Genomic DNA, 26,676 nt, shown 5'->3' on the forward strand with positions numbered 1-26,676 from the left:
AATTTTAAAAGAAAGATAGTGATGTTAGGTCTACCCATGAATCATTATGTTGAAATCTGCAGGAGTTGCTTTCTCTTCTCCCCTCCCCTCCCCTCCTCTGCCCTCCCTTTCCCTGCTCTCCTTTCCCCTTCCCTCTCTTCCCTCCTCTCCCCTTCTCTCCTCTCCTCTCCTCTCCTCTCCTTTCTTCTTTCCTTCCTCCTCCCCTTATGTACATGTGCACGCGTGCGCACACACACACACACACACTAACTGTATGCCAGTGTAAAATATTAATGAAAATGTTATATATAAAGACAGTAGATATTCCCCTAAGTGTTAGATAATAATTTAAAATATTTTTTCTTTTCCTTTACAGTCTGAAAGTTGCCTTAGGGCTTTGAACCCACATTTTTTCCCCTTCTTTTCCAGGATCTAACTAGTTACATTATGAACTATCTTCTTCATGGTTTCCATTATTTTAAAATTTTCCTTGTGTCAGTCCATTAATGAGATTATTATGAAAATAATATTAGCCCGGGTTACACTTAATTTTATTTTATTTTATTTTTTGCCTACCCTAGCACTATCTTATTTCCTATCATCTATCCTCACCCTTCTTTTAATGGTGTTTGTTTGTTTTTTAATTTTTTTTAACCCACCCCACCCATTAACTTACCTTCTATCACTCCTTCCCCCTTCTCTTACTTTTTCCCCTGGTGTTTCTGCCTTCCCTTCTATCCTGTCCTTTACTTTTCTTTACTCTTTATCCTCCTACTTCTTTATAGGACTAGATAAATTTCTATACTCAATTGAATGATTACGTTATTTACTCTTAGAACCAAAACTGATGAGATCAAGTTTCATTCATTTCTCATCACCTTCCCTTTTTTTTCTTAATTGTAATAGATCTTTTGCACCTCTTCATGTAATCTAATTTTCCCATTATACCTCCCCTTTCCTGTTTTTATAGTACAGACTTTTTCCACCCCTTAATGTCTTTTTCTTTGATATCATCACATAAGAGTCCATTCACAACCACACTTATATTCTTGTGATTCCCCCAATATCTGCCTCAGTGACAGATACAATTCTCAAGAGTTACAGATATTATTTTCCCATCTAGATATAAACAGTTTAACCTTAAAATAACACACATACACACACACACACACACACACACACACACACACACATATATTTTCCCCTACCTTTCTATGCTTCGCTTGAATCCTTTATTTATAAATTAAAATTTCTGTAGAGTTCTGTTTTTGTCAATAAAAGTGGTTGAAAGCCTCTTACTTCATTGAAGGTCCATCATCTCTCTGAAAGATGATGCTGAGTCTAGCTGGGTAGTTAATTCTTGGTTGTAACCCTAGGTTCTTTGTCTTCTGGAATATGGTATTCCAGATCCTCTGATCCTTTATGGTAGAAGCTGCCAGATGTTGGGTAATCCTGACTATTGCCCCTTGGTATTTGAACTATTTTTGTCTGGAAATTTGTGGTTTTTTTTCCCCTTGAGTTTATAATTCTGGAGTTTCACAATAATGTTCCTTGGGGGTTTTTTATGGGATCTCTTTCCAAAGAAGATCAGTGGATACTTTCCATGAGTATTACTTCCTTTGTTTCTAGAATATTGGGGCAGTTTTCCTTAATAATCTCTTGAAGAATGCTATCCAGGCTCTTTTTTTTTTTTTTGGTCATGGCCTTCAAGTAGGCCAATAATTTTAAAATTGTCTCTTCCATATCTATTTTCCAGATCAGCTGTTTTTCTAATGAGGTATTTCATATTTTCTTCCATTTTTTTTTCATTCTTTTTAGTTTGACTGATTCTTCATGTCTCATAGAGTCATTAGCTTCCATTTGCTCTATTTGAGTTTTTAATGTGTGATTTTCTTCAGTTAGCTTTTATATCTCATTTTCCATTTGGTTAATTTTACTTTTGAAGGTGTTATTTTCTTCAGTGATTTTTTTTTTTTTTTTGTATTTGACCAATTGTATTTTTTAACGAGCTTTTTTTTTTCCAGATAACTTTTTCCCTTCCTTTTCCAAGCTATTGACTTTCTCTTACATATCTCTCATTTCTTTTCTCATTTTTTTCTTCTACCTCTCTTAGTTGTCTTTTAAAGTCTTTTATGAGGACTTCCAGGAAGCCTCTTTGGGCTTGAAACCAATTCACATGACTCTATGTGGATAGTTTTTATCTTCCCTGTCACCAAAATCACTTTCTATGGTCAAAGCTCTTTTCTGTTTCTTGTTCATTTTCTTTCCTTTTTTTGAGGGTTTTTCTTTTTTTTACTTTTATGGTTGAACTCTGCTCCTGCTGTAAAGGTGGTACTATCCCAAGCTTCCTGTATAGCTCTGAGCTTTAGTTTTGAGCACAGGGGCTCTTTGTGTTTGCAAGGGGTAGTTTTGTCTACTCTTTTTAGGAAAGGTTAGCCTTCTGAGCTGGCACTGGAAGTTTCTCCACTGATTTGCTCTCTATTGAACCAGGACAAGGATCTTAGTTGCTAATTTCCTGTGATTAAGACCCTCTCACTGACTTTCCCAGAATATGTCTGATCATCTCAAGTAAGAATGACTTCTCTTGAAGTTTTTCCAGGTTATCTTGAGCTGGAGAGTAGTTTCATTCCATCAGACTCTATTCAAAGGTTCGGTTTCATATGGTTTTCAAAGTAAACTGAAAGAGCTTCAGCAGCTTTCTGGCTTTATTCCACCATCTTGGCTCCACCCCTGAAAATCCTGTCGAATCACTTAATTTTATTTTATTTTTGTTGTTTTAAACTTGACAAATATCAGCCCGCATGAACACTTTCATCATTTGTATACAAAAAGGCACAAAAATAAGAATTGCATTAAAAACCCTCAAATCTCATTATTTTTCCAACTAAATAAAATAGGATATACCTCACAAAGCTTATTAATTCAAAAACTATTTTGCTTATTTGTATTGACCTTTGAAACTTATTTTAATCTTTTTTTTGTTCATTTGCTTTAAATGTTTCATTGATGATATATATATATATATTTTTAACATTGCTGTTACTACCTTTCTCTCTTTTTTACTAATCATTATACCCACTCCCTTCCTCCTAAGTCCCTTCCTTGTTGAGCTTCTAGTTCTCTCAGGAAATATCATATCATGAGTAAAAATAACTATATTGATTCTTTTTTTTTCTTATTCCCTAAATTTCTTTTCTTGTATCTTGTTATAGCTAGTGTTTCTGTTGGTTGGTTCATCATTTCAGTCCAACTCTTTGTGACAAGAGTTTTGGAGTTTCTTTGTGAAGATACTGAAGTAGTTCAACTGACTCCAAACTCCTGACTCCAAACTCAGCACTCTATTTATCAAAGTACCTTGCTGTCCCTTTTCTGGGACAAGTAGTATTTTTAGAACTACATTAAATAATGGCTATAATGGGCATCCTTGCCTTTTTCTTGATGTTATAGAAAGATTATCTAGAATTTCTCCATTATAGATAATATTAATTTATGGTTTCTTGGGGGCAGCTAGGTGGCACAGTGGATAGAGCATTAGCCCTGAATTCAGGAGGACCCAAGTTCAAATCTGATCTCAGACACTTAACACTTTCTAGCTGTGTGACCCTGGGCAAGTCACTTAACTCCAGCCTGAGGGGGGGGGAATTATGGTTTCTTATAAATTCATTTAATCTTATTAAGGAAAGGTACATTTATTCATATTTTTTAAAAATTGTATTTTGTCTAAACCTTTTAAAAATATCTACTCATATATCATATCTTTGTTATTATGGTCTATTTTGCTTACAATTTTCCCATTATTGAACCAATCCTAAATTATTATCTATAACATACACACATATATTATGTACACACATATGCATATATTTAATTGTTTGGAAAAATTGTTTCTGTAGTCTTACCAATATTTTCTTCAATCTAACTTTATAACTCTTCTTTGGAATTTATTTCAACTTTATAATTTGTACCTTCTTTTTTCCTAAGAAATAAAAAAAGTAATTTATACTTCCTTAATTGATTTGTGAATGAAAAAATGACATATGTTTTAAAACTAGCAAGCACACTTCCTATTATGTTTGAAGTATGCTACCTACTTAGTCTAACTTTATTTGATTCTTCTTCAAGAATTTGAATTCTTATTGCTTTGCTTAAAATTTATTTCTGATCCAAGGCTTTTCCATCTGATTTTGGTTGTCTTAGAAAATACTATATAGATTTTCATTACACTGCCTAATGTTCTGAAAGTAGGCAAAGCAGATAACACATTTCCTGCTTAAATCAGAAACATCATCCAGAGCAATGAATCAGAAATATTTATTACAAGCCAGGTACAGGACCAAGTTCAGCAGACATAAGGAAAAATAAAAACAAAAACAAAACAAACAAAATCCTAAAACAGTTTTTGTCCTAGAGTAAATCACATTTTGATGGGGGCAAGGGAACAACTTGTATAAATGATATGTTTCCAGAATAACTAGAGTGTCATTTTTAGAGGAGAAGGCTCTTGCAATTAAGGAAATGGAGAAAGGCTTTTTTATAGAAGCTGAGATTTGAACGTATACTTCAAGAAGCTATGAAGCTAGACTATTCCAGATTGTGGATCTGGTCAGTGTAAAGACAAGACATTAATGTAGAAGATCAAGTGTTATGTCTGAGGAAATGGTAGGTCAGTTGAATCATGGTTGAATCATAGTGTGTGGAAGGGAGCAAATATGGAAAGCTAGGAGGGGGACAAGTTGTGAAGGATTTTTAATGACAGAGGACTTCATAATTGATCTTGGAAGTAACAGGCAGTCACTGGGGCTTATGGAGTAGGTAAGTAATATCATCAGTTTGTGCTTAGGAAAATCACCCTGGCAACTGAATAGAAAACAGATTGGACTTGTTGGAAAACTGTTATAAAGGAAGAAATAGTAAGGTTTAGCACCAGATTTGTGAGATGAGTGAGTATGAAGAGGATGTTGTTGTTGATTTATTGGACTGAAACTGGGGAGATGACCTTATGATCATCCTACCTAGTTTCCTCCTGTGTCCCAAATTACCTTCTACTGGGTACATAGATGACTACAATTTCTTCTTTCCACAAGAGCAGGGAAAGTTTTTCATCTTGGTTTAAATGAGAAGCTGATTTGCCTAGTAATAATCTCTTATTTATTTTTTTCACTCCAGTTTTATTTTGCTCTTCATTTTATGTCATCTGAATCATTTAGTCACCTGGGAAAAATAAATTGGATGAATATCCCTTTCTCTAAGTCCTTAATTAGAATGTTAAATAGCACAGGTATACGCTTATATACCTGGGTTATCCGCTGGAGACCTACAGTCAAATGGATACTGAATTTTAACAACTACTTTTTAAAGTATAGGTTGGCTTCCAGCCAGTTTCAATAGTCTAAATCTCTCTCTTTAAAAAAACAAAACAAAACAAAACAAAAAACAACCTAATATGAGACAATTTATCAAAAACTTTGGCAAAATCTAGGTAAATGTTATCAATAAGATCCTCCTTATCTATCAGTTTGAAGTCCTTTGGAAAAAAGGAAATAAAGTTATGCTGTCATAACTTGTCCTTGAAGTCATGTTGGCTCTTTCTAATTTAAGCATTCTCCAACCATATTTTTTTTTTTAATTTTTTATTTTATTTTATAATTATAACATTTTTTGACAGTACATATGCATGGGTAATTTTTTACAACATTATCCCTTGCACTTACTTCTATTCAGATTTTTTCCCTTCCTCCCCCAACCCCCTCCCCCTGATGGCAAGCAGTCTTATATATGTTAAATATATTACAGTATAATTTAGATACAATATATGTGTGTAGAACCGAATTTTTTGTTGCACAGGAAGAATTGGATTCAGAAGGTAAAAATAACAGTTTACATTCATTTCCCAGTCCTTTTCTGGATGTAGCTGGTTCTGTCCATCATTAATCAATTGGAATTGGATTAGCTCTTCTCTATGTTGAAGAAATCCACTTCCATCAGCATACATCCTCGTACAGTATCATTGTTGAAGTGTATAATGATCTTCTGGTTCTGCTCGTTTCACTCAGCATCAGTTGATGTAAGTCTCTCCAAGCCTCTCTGTATTTCTCCTGTTGGTCATTTCTTATAGAACAGTAATATTCCATAACATTCATATACCATAGTTTACCCAACCATTCTCCAATTGATGGACATCCATTCATCTTCCAGCTTCTAGCCACTATGAAAAGGGCTGCCACAAACATTTTGGCACATACAGGACCCTTTCCCTTCTCTAGTAGTTCCTTGGGGTATAAGCCCAGTAGTAGTATGGCTGGGTCAAAGGGTATGCACATTTTGATAACTTTTTGGGCATAATTCCAGATTGCTCTCCAGAATGGTTGGATTCTTTCACAACTCCACCAACAATGCATCAGTGTCCCAGTTTTCCCACAGCCCCTCCAATATTCATCGTTATTTGTTCCTGTCATTTTAGCCAATCTGACAGGTGTGTAATGATACCTCAGAGTTGTCTTAATTTGCATTTCTCTGATCAATAGTGATTTGGAACACTCTTTCATATGAGTGGAAATAGTTTTAATTTCATCATCTGAAAATTGTCTGTTCATATCCTTTGACCATTTATCAATTGGAGAATGGCTTGATTTCTTATAAATTAAAGTCAATTCTCTGTATATTTTGGAGATGAGGCCTTTATCAGAACCTTTAACTGTAAAAATTTTTTCCCAATTTGTTACTTCCCTTCTAATCTTGTTTGCATTAGTTTTGTTTGTGCAGAAACTTTTTAATTTGGTGTAATCAAAATGTTCTATTTTGTGATCAATAATGGTCTCTAGTTCTCCCTTGGACACAAACTCCTTCCTCCTCTACAAGTCTGAGAGGTAAACCATCCCATGTTCCTCCAATTTATTTATGATTTCGTTCTTTATGCCTAAATCTTGGACCCATTTTGATCTAATCTTAGTATGTGGTGTTAAATGTGGGTCCATGCCTAGTTTCTGCCATACTAATTTCCAGTTTTCCCAGCAGTTTTTGTTAAATAATGAATTCTTATCCCAAAATTTGGGATCTTTGGGTTTGTCAAAGATTAGATTGCTATTTTTATTCACTATCTTGTCCTGTGAACCTAACCTATGCCACTGATCAACTAGTCTATTTCTTAGCCAATACCAAATGGTTTTGGTGACTGTTGCTTTATAATATAGCTTTAAATCAGGTACACTTAGACCACCTTCCTCTGACTTTTTTTTCATTAGTTCCCTTGCAATTCTCGACCTTTTATTCTTCCATATGAATTTTGTTGTTATTTTTTCTAGGTCATTAAAATAGTTTCTTGGGAGTCTGATTGGTATAGCACTAAATAAATAGATTAGTTTGGGGAGTATTGTCATCTTTATTATATTCGCTCGGCCTATCCAAGAACATTGAATGTCTTTCCAATTATTTAAATCTGACTTTATTTTTGTGGCAAGTGTTTTGTAATTTTGCTCATATAATTCCTGACTCTCCTTTGGTAGATATATTCCCAAATATTTGATACTATCGACTGTTATTTTGAATGGAATTTCTCTTTGTATCTCTTGCTGTTGGATTGTGTTGGTAATGTATAAAAATCCTGAGGATTTATGTGGATTTATTTTGTATCCTGCGACTTTGCTAAAATTCTGAATTATTTCTAATAGCTTTTTAGCAGAGTCTTTGGGGTTCTCTAAGTATACCATCATGTCATCTGCGAAAAGTGACAATTTGATTTCTTCATTTCCTACTCTAATTCCTTGGATCTCTTTCTCGGCTCTTATTGCCAAGGCTAGAGTTTCTAGTACTATATTGAATAGTAATGGTGATAGTGGGCAACCTTGTTTCACTCCTGATCTTACAGGGAAAGGTTCTAGTTTATCACCATTACATATGATGTTTACTGAAGGTTTTAAATATATGCTCCTTATTATTTTAAGGAATAGTCCATTTATTCCTATACTCTCAAGCGTTTTTAGTAGGAATGGATGTTGGATTTTATCAAATGCCTTTTCTGCATCTATTGAGATGATCATATTTTTATTAATTTGATTATTAATATGGTCAATTATACTAATAGTTTTCCTAATATTAAACCAGCCCTGCATTCCTGGTATAAATCCCACTTGGTCATAGTGTATTATCCTGGGGATGATTTTCTGAAGTCTATTTGCTAATATCTTATTTAAGATTTTAGCATCAATATTCATTAAGGAAATTGGTCTATAGTTTTCTTTCTCAGTTTTCGATCTACCTGGTTTAGGTATCAGTACCATGTCTGTGTCATAGAAGGAATTTGGTAGGACTCCTTCAATCCCTATTTTTTCAAATAGTTTACATAGCATTGGAGTTAGTTGTTCTTTAAATGTTTGGTAGAATTCACCTGTAAATCCATCTGGTCCTGGGGACTTTTTCTTAGGAAGTTGGTTAATAGCTTGGTCTATTTCTTTTTCTGAGATGGGACTATTTAAACTACTTACTTCTTCCTCTGTTAATCTGGGCAAGCTATATTTTTGAAGGTATTCTTCCATTTCATTTAAGTTATCGAATTTATCGGCATAAAGTTGAGCAAAGTAGCTCCTAACTATTGTTCTAATTTCCTCTTCATTAGTGGCGAGTTCACCCTTTTCATTTTCAAGACTATCAATTTGCTTTTTCTCTTTCCTTTTTTTAATCAGGTTTACTAAGGGTTTGTCTATTTTGTTGGTTTTTTCATAAAACCAACTCTTAGTTTTATTAATCAATTCAATAGTTTTTTTACTTTCAATTTTATTAATCTCACCTTTTATTTTTTGAATTTCAAGTTTTGTGTTTGTCTGGGGGTTTTTAATTTGTTCCTTTTCTAGCAATTTTAGTTGTAAACCCAATTCGTTGGCCCTCTCTTTCTCTATTTTATGCAGGTAGGCCTGTAGAGATATAAAACTTCCCCTAATTACTGCTTTGGCTGTATCCCACACATTTTGGTATGATGTCTCATTATTGTCATTTTCTTGGGTGAAGTTATTAATTATGTCTATGATTTGCTGTTTTACCCAATCATTCTTTAGTATAAGATTATTTAGTTTCCAATTATTTTTTGGTCTATTTTCCCCTGGCTTTTTATTAAATGTTATTTTGATTGCATTATGGTCTGAAAAGGATGCATTTACTATTTCTGCCTTACTGCATTTGATTTTGAGGTTTTTATGCCCTAGTATATGATCAATTTTTGTATAGGTTCCATGAACTGCTGAGAAGAAAGTATATTCCTTTCTGTCTCCATTTAGCTTTCGCCAAAGATCTATCATATCAAACTTTTCTAGTATTCTATTTACCTCTTTGACTTCTTTCTTATTTATTTTGTGGTTTGATTTATCTAATTCTGAGAGTGCAAGGTTGAGATCTCCCGCTATTATAGTTTTGCTATCTATTTCCTCTTGCAGCTCTCTTAATTTCTCTTTTAAGAATTTAGATGCTGCACCACTTGGTGCATACATGTTTAATATTGATACTGCTTCACTATTGATGCTTCCCTTTAGCAGGATATAATGCCCTTCCTTATCTCTTTTAATTAGATCAATTTTTGTTTTTGCTTGATCTGAGATGAGGATGGCTACTCCTGCTTTTTTGGTTTTGCCTGAAGCATAATAGATTCTGCTCCACCCTTTTACTTTTAGTTTGAATGTCTCATCCTGTTTCAGGTGTGTTTCCTGTAAACAACATATAGTAGGATTCTGACTTTTAATCCAGTCTGCTAACTGCTTCCTCTTTATGAGGCAGTTTGCCCCATTCACATTTATGGTTAGAAGGACTAATTCTATATTGCTTGCCATCCTATTAACCCCTGCTTATGCTTTTCCCCTTTCCTTCCCTTTTACCCTCCTATCCAGTATTAAACTGGTAAACACCACTTGCTTTTCACAGCCCTCCCTTTTTAGGATCCCTCCCCCACCTTAAAGATCCTCCCCTTATTTTACCCCTTTTCCTCGAAATTACTGTATTCCCTTCCCCTTAGCTTACTCCTTCCCTTTCACTTTTCAATGAAGTGGAAGAAGTTTCACCATAAATCGAATATGTCTATTGATACACGCTATGTTCATCTCCCTCCTTTCTTTCTCTCAGATATAATAGGTTACCTTTGCCTCTTCATGAGATGTAGTACCACCACTTTGTACTTTTTTATGATATAATCTCCTTTCCACCTCTATTTTCTAAGACAAATTGTACATATGTTCTTTACATATTTTTTTGACAGAAGTATAGTTCTCAAGATTTCTTTTTACCTTTTTTAGAAGTCTCTTGAGTTCTGTATTTGAAGATCAAACCTCTTATGTAGGTCTGGTTTTTTCATCAAAAATAGATGGAATTCATTTATTTCGTTAAATGTCCATCTTCTTCCCTGGAAAACGATGCTCATTCTTGCTGGGTAAGTTATTCTTGGCTGCATACCAAGTTCCTTAGCCTTTCGGAATATCATGTTCCAGGCCCTGCGTTCTTTTAATGTGGATGCTGCTAGATCCTGTGTTATCCTTATTGTGGATCCTCCATATCTGAATTGTTTTTTTCTAGCAGCTTCCAATATCTTTTCCTTTGTCTGATGGTTCTTGAACTTGGCCACTATATTTCTTGGCGTTTTGATTTTAGGGTCCCTTTCAGTAGGTGATCGATGAATTTTCTCAATGTCTATTTTACCCTCTGTTTCCAAAACGTCTGGGCAGTTCTCTTTGATAATTTCCTCGAAAATGGTGTCCAAGCTCTTTTTTTCCTCCCATTTTTCAGGGAGTCCGATTATTCTCAAATTGTCTCTCCTGGATCTGTTTTCCAGGTCTGTTGTCTTTCTGGTAAGGTACTTGACAGTCTTTTCAATTGTTTCATTTCTCTGGTTTTGCTTGACTCCCTCTTGGTTTCTCCTTGAGTCATTCATTTCTACTTGTTCCAGTCTAATTTTCAATGATGTATTTTCTTCACTCACTTTTTTTATATCTCTTTGTAATTGTCCAATTGAATTTTTATCTTCTATGGAATTTTTTTCCATTTTATCCATTTTATTTTTTAGAGAGCTGATTTCTTTTTCCAGCTCACTAATCCTGTTTTCCTTGGAGTTGTTTACCTTTTCCAGCTCACTAATCTTGTTTCTCAATGATTTGATTTCTTTATCCATTCTGTCTTTGAATGCATGGGATGACTTCTCCAGGCTCTCTTGCCAAGCTTCCCTTTCCTTTTCCCATTTCTCTTCCAGCTCTCTTGTGAGAGCCTTTTTTATTTCCTCTATGAGGTTCTTTTGTATTGAGGAGCAGCTTATATCCCTCCCAGGGGATACATCTGGGGACATTCTGTTCCTAGTCTCCTCAGCATTTGAAGTCTGCTCCCTCTCCACACAAAAGCTGTCAATGGTTAGAGCCCTTTTGAATTTTTTATTCATTTTGTCAGAATCAAAGAAAACAAACTGACAAGAGAAGCAATTGGTCTGTTTTGCGGGGGATAGGGCTGGATGTTATTAATGGGCTTCCTCTACAGACTGGGGATAGGGCAGCAGAGAGCCACTAACAGAACAGCAATGACTGTACTGAGTCTGCGCTCTGAGGCTCCGAGAACGCACCGAGTCAGTCCAGGTAAGGGTTGGGGGTGGCCGGGCTCTGAGAGACGCTGGCTTTCTGGGGTTTTAATCTTCACCTCCGGTGTTTACACCCTCTCTGCTGCTCCTGGCTTGCTGCCAAGACGGAGCATCCACACTGGGGCAAAAGCCCTTTCGCAGAAACTGCAGAGATCACACCCCTCCCCCTCCAGTCTGAGCTGTGTGAGCTGCCTGTCTTGCTCTGGCTGTCTGCCCTCAGTCTGCGCCCAGTCTGATTAACCCTCCCCCGAACAAACACAGACCTTTTCTGGCGACTTTCAAGGATGTCTTCTCTTGGTGATAATTTGTGGATTTCTTTCTGGGTCAAGCATTAAGTCAGAGGCTTGTCATGAAGTAAGTTCTGAGAGAAAGCGAGGAGCTCAAGCAGCTGTCTGCCTCCACGCCGCCATCTTAGCCGGAAGTTCTCCAACCATATTTTTAATGATTCATTCTAGAATTTCTTTAGGAATAAGTACAATTCACTGGTCCATCATCTTTAGGCTAATTTTTCTTCCCTTTACTGAAAATTGGGACAATATTTGCTTTTTTTTTTTTCTTCAAAGATCAAATCTTTTACTTTTTATTGTCCTTATCTTTCCCCATCAGTTTCAATTGAGATTAGACATATGTGATAACATTTTTTTAAATTCCCCCATTCTTATTTCTCTTCTATTAACTGTCTTTGCTTCCGTTTTCTGTATAGATCCTTTAAAGTCCTAAATTGTTTTATGAATTCTCTGACTATCCACATTGATCTCTTCATACTATTCAATCTATCAGGTGTTTGTTAAGTATCTACTATGTGTCTAGAGTTATACAAACTCATTTAAATAAAAGCTTACTGAGTTAGATATTTACTGTGTTAGATGCTGACACACTATGTGTTGACATAGTGTGTTAGGATGCTGCTATATGCTTTCAAGTTACATGACAAAAATCTGCTGAGGGAACAATGTTGCAGTTATTAAACCCCTATCCCTATCTGTATTTGGGGAATAATTGAAAAAGCTAAAGATTTTTTTAGTGACAAATAAAACCCTGATGCTGGTGACTACCCACTGACACTTGCAAGGGGCAGGCATAGAGAATTTAGATAGTTGTCATTTTGTTATTTAGTGACAAATAAAACCATGATGTTGGTGACTATCCATTGACATTTGCAAGGGGTGGGCATAGAGAATTTAGCTACCGTGTTTCCCCGATAATAAGACACTGTCTTATTATTTTTTTGGGACTAAAAAACACCAGAGGGCTTATTTTCAGGGGAGGGCTTATTTTATCCTCCATCATGCCCCTTTTATCCTCCATCATGCCCATTTTAGCCTCCATCATGCCCCTTTTAGCCTCCATCATGCCCCCTGAGTGCTTATTTTATTCTCCATCGCTTACTGAACTTACCGAGTTTTTAGATGGTCCTGTCTCAGCTCTACTCCGCGGCGCTGCTCTCAGTAGCGCCAGCAAGCAAATCACCAGGGAAGAAGAGGATGACGCGCTCACTGCTGCAGCTCTGATTGGATGCAGCTCGGAGCGCGACGTGCGTTTCACCCGGGAGGGGAGGGCGGCGCTGCTTACTGAAGGTACCGCTACGCAGCATATAGCACAGGGGATCACCATGATGACCGTTTTCATAGTAAGTTCGATAGGGCTTATTTTCGGGGGAGGGCTTATTTTAGCGGAATATTAAAGAGTATGTGGGTGTCTTATTTTCAGGATAGGTCTTATTATCGGGGAAACACGGTAGTTGTCATTTTATTATTATGGTGTAACAAAAGAATGATACTTTTTAAAAGAGCTGATCTTGATTTTGTTTGCTTCCTTATCACAAATAGTTGCAGTAGTAGACAAAGTAGACAAAACAAACAAACAAACAAACAAAACAGCATGGGGTAGCTAGGTGGTGCATTGGATAGAGCACTAGCCCTGAAACCAGGAGGACCTGATTTAAAATCTGATCTCAGACACTTAACACTTCCTAGCTATGCAACCCTGGGAAAGTCACTTAACCCCAATTGCCTAAATAAAATACAAAACACTGATGAGAAATACTGACTATTATTAACGCCCATTTAGTTATATTCCATAGTTGTATCCTTCAGTTATCTAGCCCGAGGAGAAAAGATGGACTTAATAAATGAGAGCGAAGTCAAGTAAGTATGACAAAGTAGGAGATGACTCAAAACCCAGTCAGCTAAAGATATATAAATAGCATAGAGAGTGATAAATGCCCAAGAATATATGGAGCTTGTGGCTAAATAGATGACATGGTGATAAAAAAAAATATTGGAGAAGTTGAGTGAATAGTCTAAGAAAGAGGCAGCTACATAACTATCCAGCTTTACAATTGGCTTATAGTGATAACTTAAATCTGTCGAAATAATGTAATTAAATATCCACTCAGGCCATATATTTTGTATTTTCACTGTAAGGGATGATTCTTCCAAGTTAAAATATCTAAATTGAATATAAAACACAGAAGAAGACTTGAAGTCCCTGCCTTTAGGTCTGAGGACATGTTAAACATGGATGGGTTAATGAGTCTTAGGATATCTTAAGAGTTTTTTTGGCAAAATAGATTGCAATTAGTTTTGCTTTTTTTTTTCAGTTTTGGCATGACAATCATATTTAAGGGAGTGCCAATAACATTTCAAATTTAGAAATCTTTTGCAGTTACTGAAAAGAGGCCCAATGATGTTAAATAGTTCATTTTGTCTCTATTTAAAAAACAAACAAACAAACAAACAACTCTTCAAACACTGTCTGTACTGGTTTTCAGGAGTGACTGAGTGCCTAGTAAATTTTGAAATTTACCAGGTCAGTTTTGAATTCTGCCTTCTTGTGAAAAAGTTAATGCCTTTAAAAGTTAAGAAAAAGACGTTCTCTAAGTTTTATTGCTTTAAAAACTGCCTGTTGGGTTTTCTTCATTGTTCTCCATTTCATTTTTTGGTCTTAGTTATGAGCAGTGGATTTTTAATAGGATTAGGATAATGAAAAGTGATGAAATAAACTAAGGATGAGTCAAAATTTTATTGAGGTAAGATACATTTTTGTATCATTCACTGTAGAAAGTGATGATGTGTTTGGACTGTAGGTTAGGTAGAATTTTTTGTTTGATCCAAAGGATTAAGCACATGTAATGTATAATATAGTTCTCTTCACAAAGATCAATTCTTTCCACTTCTGATTACTGAAGAAACTATATATTCTACCTCCTTAACTGCAATGTATAAATTATAATTATGTTTCCAGATTTTATTAATATGCTTATTATTCTCTCTTTTTGCTTCCAGACTTTAACAACAATATGTATTTTTTTTCTCTCCTTTCCCCATCCCCCCTCTCTTTTCACCCTATCATCTTCCATTTGACTGACTGGAATTCATTTGAGATAACTGAATATCTAAATTTGTTCTGTAATATTGTGTTAAAATTCATAGTCTACAAAAAAGATATGCAATTGAGTTTTTAATACTGAAAATTTCTGTTTTATCCTTTCTATTATTATATTTTAAATGAATATTTACTTGTTTCCAAGAGACAGAGTAAAATAAAATAATTGCTTATTAAATTATTTGCATTAATGTCTAGAATAATTATTTCCCTGTTGTCCAATATTCTAAACTCATAAATTGACAGGATATGGGTTTAAGTGAAGCTATTAATTCCATAGAAATAATAATACATTAGAATTAACATTAGACATAAAAATAAGCTTCAGTATATTAGCCTTTTGCTTACTGCTCACTATTTAAGATTGACACATTTAAAGTTTTACATTAGTGGTGAATGCTTCTTCAACAGCTTTGATAATTCATTCAATGCAGCAGCAACATGAATCTCTGTAGGGGAGGAGTGTTAGAATATTTTATGTTGTCTACTCTGCATGTCTTTTTCATGTTAGTTTCATGCTGTGTTGCAGCCTTTCCTTCAACCTGCCTTAAAGTTCTTATATGCTTAAGTCAACATCTCAATTGTCCTAGGACTGATTTTGTCTTATTACATGGTCTGTGAAGATCTTTGCTTGAGAGATTTGAGGTTGACTGCATCCCTATATAATGTGAGAAATTCTTTCATGTTTGGGGATCTTCCTATTTCCAAATCCAGTCTTTCATTCTGAAATCTGAATTTCTCTCCCCTACCCCCAGCTTTTTATTTTCTTATTTTGTAGCTGATCTTCTCTTTTCTAACATTACTATACCTGTGTTATATTATCCTATAAATGCATATAGAGTGCAAATGTATTTTTTCTTTGAAGGATATAAAATAACATGTATTCAGTAATATGAATCCATTTTCCCTAAGCCTAACCAATTAATCACTCCAGTATATGATGAAACTTTTAATAGTTGTTTCATATATTTAAATTACATCTTCAAATAATTAAAAATATTGATAAATTATAATATTAATAATGAAAATTCAAAGCTTTTTTTTCCCAAAAAGAAAATCTGTTTAGTGTGGTTAAATACAATTTGTGCATCTCTGTGTTTGTAAACATATGCCTTTGAAAAGACAGACTATTGTAAATAAAAGTAAATTCCACAACTGCTAACTATAATTCCTGAAAATTGTTACTTCAAGGTTCTGGAGGCCATACTTTGCCAAACAAACCAGCTGTTTTTTACTTCTGTGAGTGACTAGGGACATATGGTGAAACTTAGTAATAATAATATTATAATGTATCTTTCCCCCAGGCATCTCCAAAGACCAAGTAAATGTTAAACTTCAGTTAGTCATATCTTCAATACTTTTAAAAGTTTCTGTATGGTCCTTACTTACTATATTTTAAATGAACATAACTTGGAAGTAAAACTATGGATATGACATGTACTAACTAATTGTACCAGTTTCTCTCAATAGTGTCTCTCTCCTCTCTGTTTCTCTCTTTATAAGTCTGTCTCTGTCTCTGTATCTCTTAGTCTTTGTTTTTCATCTTTGTGTCTATCTCTATTTTTCTGTGTCTTTCTGTCTTTGGACAAAGGAAAACTAAGTTCTTCATTACATTATTAATCACCATATTAATCTTTGATTTTAGTGATGGTTATTTACCACACTCATTTAATTGGTTGGAAACTGTGTCTATGTCTGGTACAAGAATGCATCTGGACCAGTTTCTAATATAAGTAGGATGTCCAGTACAAGCTTACAGTTAAAAAAAGCAGTATTATACAAGATCAGTGACTATTACTTTTAGCATTTCTTTCTAGGGAATGTGACAGGGTAGAGAGTACATAGATTTATGATACTTTCTCCTTGAAATTTTTAAAAACTTGGTTTAGGGAAGTGGAAATTCATCTTTGGATGGTATAGGAGAGAAAGAGCTGGTATTTTCTATTTTAATCATTGCAGCTCTCTAACAGTAAAATAGACAAAATACTTGGTATTTTAGAACTTATGACTTCTGAGCCTAAATCTACAGCTAAAATATTACTTAATCTTAGTCAAATATACTTTAGAGCAAATGTGGACAGTTGAAGTGAACTTGGAGTTTATGTCTTTAAAAATCTTAACAATCTGGCTCCAGACTACCTTTCTAAACTTATTGTCCATTATTCCCTTTTCCATTCTCCACATTCCTACCAAATTGGTTTAATTATTTCTCCTCAATCTCAGCATTTCATCTTCCACCTTAGGTCATTGTACAATCAGTCCCCCATGCCTGGAATGCACTTTCTCATTACCTCTGCCTTTTAGAATGCTGAACTTCCTTCAAGGCTTAGTTTATGTATCATCTTCTATCAATAATTTTGTGAAATCTTTTCTAAAAATTCTTATTGGTTAGTGCTATATCCCTTCTCTTCAAATTCTGTTATATGTCCCTCTTCCTCCTGCTGCACCCAGAAAAATGCAAAATCCTTGATGACAAGGAAGAGTTTTGACTTTTTTTTAACTTGTACACCTAGAAGTGAGCCTTGTATATAGTAAGTATTTAATAAATACTTATTGGATTTTGAGTCTCTACATTTTCCATTATACATCAAAGAAAAGACTTTCTACTCTGTCCCTTGTGGGGAAATTAAAATGATTACTTAGCCCATAATCAGTATACATTTTGATATCATATATAAAGGCAATAAGGTGACACATTGAATACAACCCTAGTTATGACATCTGGAGAATCCGAGTTAAAGTTTTGCCTCAGGAACTTATTGTATATTCTTGGGCAAGTCACTTAACCATTATTTGCCTTAATTTATTCTTCTGTAAAATTTTAGCACCTGCCTCTCAAGGTTACTATGAAGATAAAAAGAGATAGTGTTTGGAAATGATTAAAACACTATATAAATGCTATCTATTAATATTATAGAATCTTTTAAATAGATTTTTTAAAATCCCTTATAATATATATATAATTTAGTATAATATAATTAGTATATATAGTATATATAACATTTTGACCTCTTCTTTGCAAGCCATCCCTAAAACTTTTATTAGATCTTTTGTAAATAAGTAAATTTATTAGAATTTTATTTCCTTTCCTTTACCTTTCTTACCTTCATGAAGAAAAATTAATAAAAAGGACAACTTAACCATAAACTACAAATTGTGTGAAAAGCCCTTAATAATTAAGACAATAGCATTTAGATGGTGTTTAATTTAAGTTTCAAAAAAAAGTCATCTAAACTCTATGTCGCAGTTTCCTCATTTGTAAACTAGGAATAATAATAATGCCTACTCTATAGTGTTTTTTTTTTAATTTTGAGCTTCATAACAACACTATAGAGTAGGCATTATTATTATTCCTAGTTTACAAATGAGGAAGCTGAGACATAGAGTTTGGATGACTTTTTTTTACATAGCTAATAAGTGTCTGCATTACGATTCAAACCCTAATATTCCTGACACTAAGATTAGTGTTTTATTCATAATTATTAATTATTAATTAATTTAATCAAATACATAATTAATAATTATTCATAATTTAAAATAATGTTAGAAGCTGAATAATTTTTCTATGTCATAAAATAAGGATATTTTGTCTCAAAATTGAGAAAAATAATTAACTTCAACAAGCATTTATTTCACCCTATATGTTCATGATATGGTACTGAGCATGCTATTAATAAAATGTCAGAAAAGATAATAGAACATAACTGCTAATAAACTTATTAGCAGTCCAAATGAAAGCTATAAATGCTCTAGAGATGTTTTCAGGATGTATAATATTTGAGATTTCTCTGAGGCCAGTGAGAACAATTATTATCTTTTTTCTTGATAGTCCTTAAACACTTGAAGATAGCTATCATGTCCTCATTTCTAGGTTAAACTTTTTCAATTCCCTTAACCAGTCCTCATCTGACACAATCTCTTTTAGTGTTGTGGTTGCCCTCAACCAAATGCTCTCTAATATTTAAAAATCCTTGACTGAATATGATACTTCAGGTGAGAGCAGATTACCACAGGACCATTATCTCCAAACTTTCTGACTTAATGCAACCCAAGTTTATATTAACTTTCCAAGATTGCCCCATTACACATCCAGCTTCTATTGAGCTTGCAGTCAATAAAGTCTTGTCTCTCTACTTTATTATCTGTGTATCTTTGAACAAATTATTCATGCTTTTTAGGCTTCAGTTTCCTTATCTGTAATACAGAAGGTTTGGTTTGGATTATATGAACTTTAAAATCCTTTCCAAAACCAAAAGCTAACACCCTAAGAGACAACTAAAATCCTTTTTTCTCATGTCTTAATAATTTTTATTTAAAAAATCCACACATGTGTAAATGACATCCTTGATAGAATATGAGCTGAGAAAAAATAGGCCCTTAAAAATGATCACATCTTTACTATTCCATCATTGATTGAAAGATATAACAGATATGAGCACCAACTTTATTCACTGTTTATGCAGGGATTCTCAAATTGTGGCCTGCGGGCCACATGCGGCCCACTGAGGATGTTTATGTGGCCCACTGGGTTATGGACTGAGGGGCAGAGACAGAGTGTGAGTTTTTGTTTTTACCATAGTCTGGGCCTCCAACAGTCTAAGGGACAGTGAACTGGCCCTCTATTTAAAAAGTTTGAGGACCACTGGTTTATAGTTTTGTGTTCAGCCAAACTGGGACCACTTGCTACTCTTCCCACACAACATACAATCTTCCCTCTCTGTGACTTTGAAAAAGACTGTGACCCATTCTTGGAATGTACTCCCTTCTCACTTTCATCTCTCACCATCTCTCATTTTCATGAAGACTCTACTCAAGCATTTTCAGAATTCTCTCAGCTGACATTGCTACTTCCCAACTTTAACTTGCATCTACTTTTATGTGTTTAACATATGCCTATTTGGGGGTATAGGACATGTTCAGGAAGAGTAGTACCTCTGGTGTGAGCTGCTGAACCCTTTTTAGGGCTGCTCATCTGTCTTTGGTGTCTACCTGATTTATATAAATCTCACCTGTGGCTCCAAGAATTGCAGAGGCTACATCACAGTAAACCATTTCAACAGACAGGCCAAATTGGGTGGAGGGTAACTGAGGTGAGTTAGGGGTTGCGTTGAAATGGGTAATTGAGAACAATTTGTTTCAATAGTCTTGAAGACAGTTGAAGCAGGTATTGTGGAGAACTTAGAGGTTGGTAAGACATTGAGATACTGCATCTCAAGTTATCACCAGTCATCTTGACTCTGTCTTTCCACTAATGATGACTCTGTAAGACAGAGTGACCAATGACTTTGTGCAACCCTGTCACACTTTAATCCAATTAATGAATGAATCAAAAGACATCATCATGGCATTTTATCACTTCTACTTCTCTCAAAGTCCTGTGGTTATGGGCAAGTAATGAAGCATCAGGCATGGATATATTGGGAATTTTAGTCACAATGTGCACATAGGTTGGATTAGAACATCCAGTTGTCTTTTCACTGGAAGCAACAGTGGGATTTGGCATCTCCCCCCTCTTACTCTTCTCCCTATGTCTGAGCAGCCTTTTAAGGATCTCACTGCTTGCCTCTGCGTGTGAGGAAGGGTCTAGAATTGTTTGCTTATTCAAACCTAACCTGATTACTGCAGCAGGCAGGGTTCCTACCCTATAATTGAAACAGCAAAAATGTACAAAAACTTCTGCAAAGTTGATTCTGCTCCCTATTGGTATATGGAATGTGTACATACTGATAGACAACACAAATTCCAGTAGACCTGAAAGATGAACAGCTCTCATGAGAGAACTCAGTAGGTATCACATTCAAATAGCAGCCCTAAGTGAAATGTTTGCTGAAGTCAGAGCTGAATATATATATATATATATACACATATATATATGTGTATATATATATATATATATATGTATATATATATATATATTTTTTTTTCCTGGAGTAGCCACTGTGAAAGGAAGTGCCATGAAGCTGGTGTAGATTTTGTAGTCAAAACTTAAGCTAGTATGCCTTCCAAAAGAAGTGAATGACAGACTTATGGAAATGTGATTGCCACTTGCAGGAAAATGTTGTACCACCATCATCTGTGCCTACACTCTTGCTGTGATGAACTCTGATAAAGTGAAAGAAAAAATTTATGAAGATCTAGAGATATTTATTGTCAATGTACCAAAAGAGGATAAGTTTATAATTCTGGATAACTTTAATACTAGAATAGACTCAGACTAACAATCTGACAGGGAGTCATTGGGAGGAATGAAGTTGAAAATAGCAACAGTAAAAGTAAGTTACTACTGAAGATGTGCACCTCATGGTTTTCTCATCACCAGCACTGTCTAATGCACAAAACTACATAGATGCACCCTCACAGCAAACATTGGCACATTGACTATGTGATTTTAAGGAGAAGAGACAGGCAGGATGTGAGAGTGATAATGGCAATGTGTGGTGCAGAGTGTTGGACTGCCTATAGACTTATCCTCACCAAGATGAACATTCATATTCAACAAAAACAGTGGTCCCAAGGCAAAAAGACTAACAGAACAATTAACATTAATAGTTCAGAGTGCTTCTCTGAGATGGAGCAGTTTGTTGGTAACATGGAGGGAAAATTGAACCAACATACACTTGGCAATAGTGGAACAGAAAAGGAATGGGCAGCTGTCAGAGATATGGTGTACAGCACTGAATTTTCTCATCTGGGTCAGAAGACTTTCAAACATCAAGACTGGTTTGATAAAAATGATGGGGAAATTCAGAAGTGCTAAATGAAAAACAAGAATCCCTTTATCTTAGGAAGGGCTGACTTTCAGATCACAGATAGGGATGGAGTACAGAAGAAAAATCTACCTTTCCTTGGTCTGGTTTCTTGTGGAAATTGTAGAAAAGAGAAAAAATATGGAAAGAATGTTTTTCCTTGGCCTCTTCCTGTATTTGATTTGAGTCCTTCCTTCCTTCCTTCCTTCCTTCCTTCCTTCCTTCCTTCCTTCCTTCCTTCCTTCCTTCCTTCCTTCCTTCCTTCCTTCCTTCCTTCCTTCCTTCCTTCATAACATGCTTTCCTCCTTTCTTTCATCTCTCCATTTCTCTCTCTGCCCTTCCTTTTCTTCCTTCCTCCTTCCTTCCTTTCCTCCTTCTGTCCATATAGGGTACCATATCCTTATCTACAGATGCTCTTAAAAATATTTTTTTCCTCTTTTGTAGCTTTGAACCCTCCAAAGACATCTTGGGGGTTTACTGACTATATTTATTTCTTAAGGACCAGACCTTAAACCAAAATCAATCTGATATTCATTGGTCACCTATAGGTTCTAGGTCAAACCCCACTGGGTCATTCTTTAGGTCTTGATTGACTCAGATTAAATGGAAATAGCAATCATTTCTGCTTTGGCCAGAAACTCTGAAAGCCTTCCCCTTCCCTGATTTATTTATTTATTTGCTTATTTTTTTATTAGGTGAAAGAGGAGATTCTTGCCTTAATCATTGAAAAGAAGCAGCTTCAGACAAACTGAGATATCTTAAAGACCTTAGCTTAAAAAGTCCAAGGTCTCCCATTTCATCCAAAACTATCTCCAGGTGTCTTGATCTATATTTTGCCATTGGACCCAGATGGCTCTGGAGGGGAAAGTGAGGCAGGTGTTCTTGCACAGTCCTCTCTCACTTAAATCCCAATTCACTTGCAAGTATTGGCATAACCTCTCTAATGTCATAGTTCTCTTCAAGAATGAAGGTCAAACAACAACAATGAAGGAATCTACTATATGATGAAATTGGAAAAGAAAGTTAGGGTCAGATACTACAAGGCTGTGGACTCCAAGATACACACACACACACACACACACACACACACACACACACACACACACACACATATATATATATATATATATATATATATATGTTATGTCTTTTTTTGGTTATAATTATGATGATAATAATGATTTCTATGTATGTAGTAGAGTTAGATTAGTGAAACATTTCTTTAATAGGTAATAAAATCTAATGAAAAATTTTTTATTAGAGGAGAGATGTAATCAAAATAATTGATTACCCAGGCAGTACCTGTAGGATAAATTGAAGAGAAAATAAACTAGAGACAAGAAAACCATTTAGGAAGTGATTATAACATCCTAGACTAACTAGGGAAGAATACATGAAGTTAAACGTTGGGTACTTATATTAGATGAAATATTATAAGTTTATGGAGGAGAAAAAATAAAACAGGAGAGATTTTTCTGGAGGTAGAAAGAATAAGAATTGTTTTATATGGAAGATGTGGTTATTGAAAGGTGCAAAGATGATTCCAGTTTTATGACCATGAAGAACTGGGAGGATAGTAGTAATAATAGAAAATAGAAATAATTATAATCCTAATAGAAAAATTAGTATTGGGGCATATTTGGGGGGCAATAGAGACTGCCTTCAGATATGTTGAGATTTAGGATTATGATATTAAAACAGTGATGCTGCATAAATTTTCACTGTACTATTAGAATAATGAATTATTCCAAATTTACTAAGTGTTTTGGAATCTAATGTATTTGATTCAAAATTTGATGAGATCTTATAAAAGTCTAGAATGTGGCAGGCATGTCTGTGTTAGATGATACTAAATGCCCATTTTTCCCAGTATTCCCTGGGTCAATTGGATACTTGTGGCAGTCATGGAAGCTTCTTGGATGAGAGCCAGGACAAGTTTTGTTGATGTGATGGCTCAGAAAGCACTTCAGGGTGAAGTCAAGTGTAGATGGTCCTTTTCACATTTAAGGGTTTACTGAAAGTCAGAATTTTATAATGCCATACAGCTGTATAGAATAGAGAAGAATCTTTTTTCACATATAAATTCCTATTTTACTCCTATTTGTTCATTCACAAAGAGAGAAACACATATAGTTGTGGGTAATTGTAATTTTGGTCTCTGCATTAAAAAATCAATTCTGGGATAGGAGGTACTTGTTGGTGATAAGACTTCGTTCTTAAATGATTAAAGGTATTATAATGATTTAAAGGTAAAATGTATCCTAAAATGGCTTTGGAGTAAATTCTTAAGAAAAATGCACACTTACCTAGCAAATAAATTAATCATAAAATCCTGGGTATTCAATATTGTAATTAGGTATATTTAGAGACATCATCAAAGTGACACTAACACTTATTAGTAATGAATGCATCGCTAATGAATTATTGATACGGTATCTCACTTCCGTTCTTATTAATGCTTTATTGTGGAAAGGTGGAAAGTTCACTAGGGCTATAGTTTTTTATGAGTAGGTCCTACCCTGTTTCAACTTTCCCTTTTCCTTATTGGTTCTCCTCCCTTTTTGGCTGTCAGACTGTTTATTTACTTTAATAGAAATGAAAACAAACTGGTTGAGGGAAAGGTATAGGGGAGGAGAAAGGTTGCCTGTGTGGGGCATGTGAGAAGTAAAGGAGAACAGCAGGGGTGACTCACTCCAAGTATGAAAGACATGAGGGCAACCAAAGGTAGATGTCTGAGGTCATTCCCTGGTCTGGTGCCTCCTTTAGTATCATTATACTAAATTCAAAACTGAGGGTCAGTGAGGGTGAAAAGAGTAGACCAGGTGTTGTTTCTTCCCATTACATAAGATCTTCTTTCCTTCTCATTTTTCTTTATTTCTTTCCCTGATATTTTCCCCTTTGGTTCTTTTTTTCCTTCTTTCTCTGACTTAAGGAATTATGTTATCTGTCAAGTGGAAATGATATCTCATGCCCAAAACCTGCAGCCCTAGTTCCAGAGATTATATTTCTTATTTGAAGTTATCAGTTTGAAAACAAATAACCACATGGAGGAGTCTTAAAGGTCAACAACAAAAATTAGGAGCCTTTATATACACAGTACCCCAGAGTTTAGAATTGGAAGGAACCTCAGCCTCCACTTTCATCTGCATCTTCATCTGTTAAATGAAAGATCTGGGTTTAGTTGCCTCAAAGGTCCCTTTCAGCTCTTAACCCAAACCCTCTAAAGGAATCTCTATCAAGATAGCAGTTTCAACTGCTGTTAACATAATCAAGTCTAGACTTGGAATTAGGAAGATTTGAGTTCAAATTCTGAATCAGATGCTTATTAGTTTTTAAATTCTGAACAAATCACTCTTATCTATAAAATAGAGATAATAAAAGCATCTATTTCAGAGGGTTATTCTGAACAAAATTTGAGATAATGTATGTGTAGGGCTTTGCAGATCTTAAAGAGTTATTTAAATGCTAGTTATTATTGTTGATGATTACAACAACAATCATCATTTTGCTTGTCTGATAAGTGGTCCTCTGGTCTCTATTTGAAGGCCTCCAATGGGTATCCCATTCCTTCCCAATATAGCTCATTCTATGTTTGTACAGCTCTAATTGTCAAGATGTGCTTTTTGACATTGTCCAAATTTGTTGCTTTATAACTTTTTTGTATTCTATGTGGTTTTGTCCTTTGGAGTCAAACAGAGAACAAAACAAGAACAACAACAAAATCAGGTGTGTTTCCACAAGACTTTTCCCAAAGACATCATAGAATAATGAGTAGAACATTGGACTTGGATTCAGAAATACTTGGTTGAGATCCTGCTACAGATAAATATTTCCTAGCTATATGACCCCAGGCAAACAATATACATTCCTCACATCTGATTCTTTATTTGTTAAATGAGGTGACTGGGCTCAGTGGCTTCAAAAGTTCCTTTTAGCTTTCAATCTCTGATCCAAGGATCCTATGAAATTGTTGAAAATAGCTACCACATTTCCTTTTCCTGCCTATCTTTTCCCCCAGCTGAGTCTTATTTCTCCGGACTAAATATCTTCAGTTTCTTGAACTGCTTTTGTGTGCTATGACTCAGAATCCTTCTGTATCCCAGTTGCCTTTTTATAAATGTACTTCAACCTTCCATGTCTTCCCTATTATACCCTGAGTTCGAGAGCATGAAGCATTTTTTTTTGCATTTCCTCATATTCCCAGCTCTTAGCACAATTCCTGGCACATAGTAGGCACTTAATAAATGCATATCTATTTGGTGTTGTTGATGTTCTTAACTTATGCTACCTGAACCTAAACATGGTACACTAGATGTAGATTGTGGTCTAACCAAGCAGATCACAGATGTTCTATAATGTCTTTCCTCCTTCCTACAATCTTTAACTCTTAATGCAGCCTAAGTTTGCTTTAATTTTTTTTTAGTTGCCAAATCACATGGCTGGACTTGCAGTCTCCTAAAATTTTCATACCTTTTCAAGAACATTTTCTGACTGTGCTTCTTCCACCCTGTACATGTAAAGTTGCTTTTGAAAAAATCAAGTGTAAGTCAATATTTTCCCCAATCACATGTCTCTTGATAGATTTGTTATTCATCCTTTTTTTTTTTTTCTAAGATGACCAATGACTTCATGGGATGATGTCTTGACTTGTGTGTGGATTGGATTTAAGTGAAACAGAAATAAGCCAAGTCACCAGCTTTCCTCTCTTTTCCAGGGTCATTGAATTCTAGCAACAAGACAAGTCAAAACAACTGATGCTGGCCTAGGGTATGGTGGATGACCTTGGGGAATTTGATGTTTGACCAAGCTCTGAGTGCTCCACAGCATGTACTCCAACTGTCTTTACGGTCTCTGGGGCACATTGTTATCATCTTCCCATTCTACCAGAGAAAAATCTTCACATGCTTGGGGTAGACATCTCCTTAATTCACTGATGAATTTGAGATCTGTTAGTTATGCTTAACCTGGTTT

The sequence above is a fragment of the Sminthopsis crassicaudata genome, chromosome 1, assembly GCF_048593235.1.
Source record: "Sminthopsis crassicaudata isolate SCR6 chromosome 1, ASM4859323v1, whole genome shotgun sequence".
Lineage (NCBI taxonomy): Eukaryota > Metazoa > Chordata > Mammalia > Dasyuromorphia > Dasyuridae > Sminthopsis > Sminthopsis crassicaudata.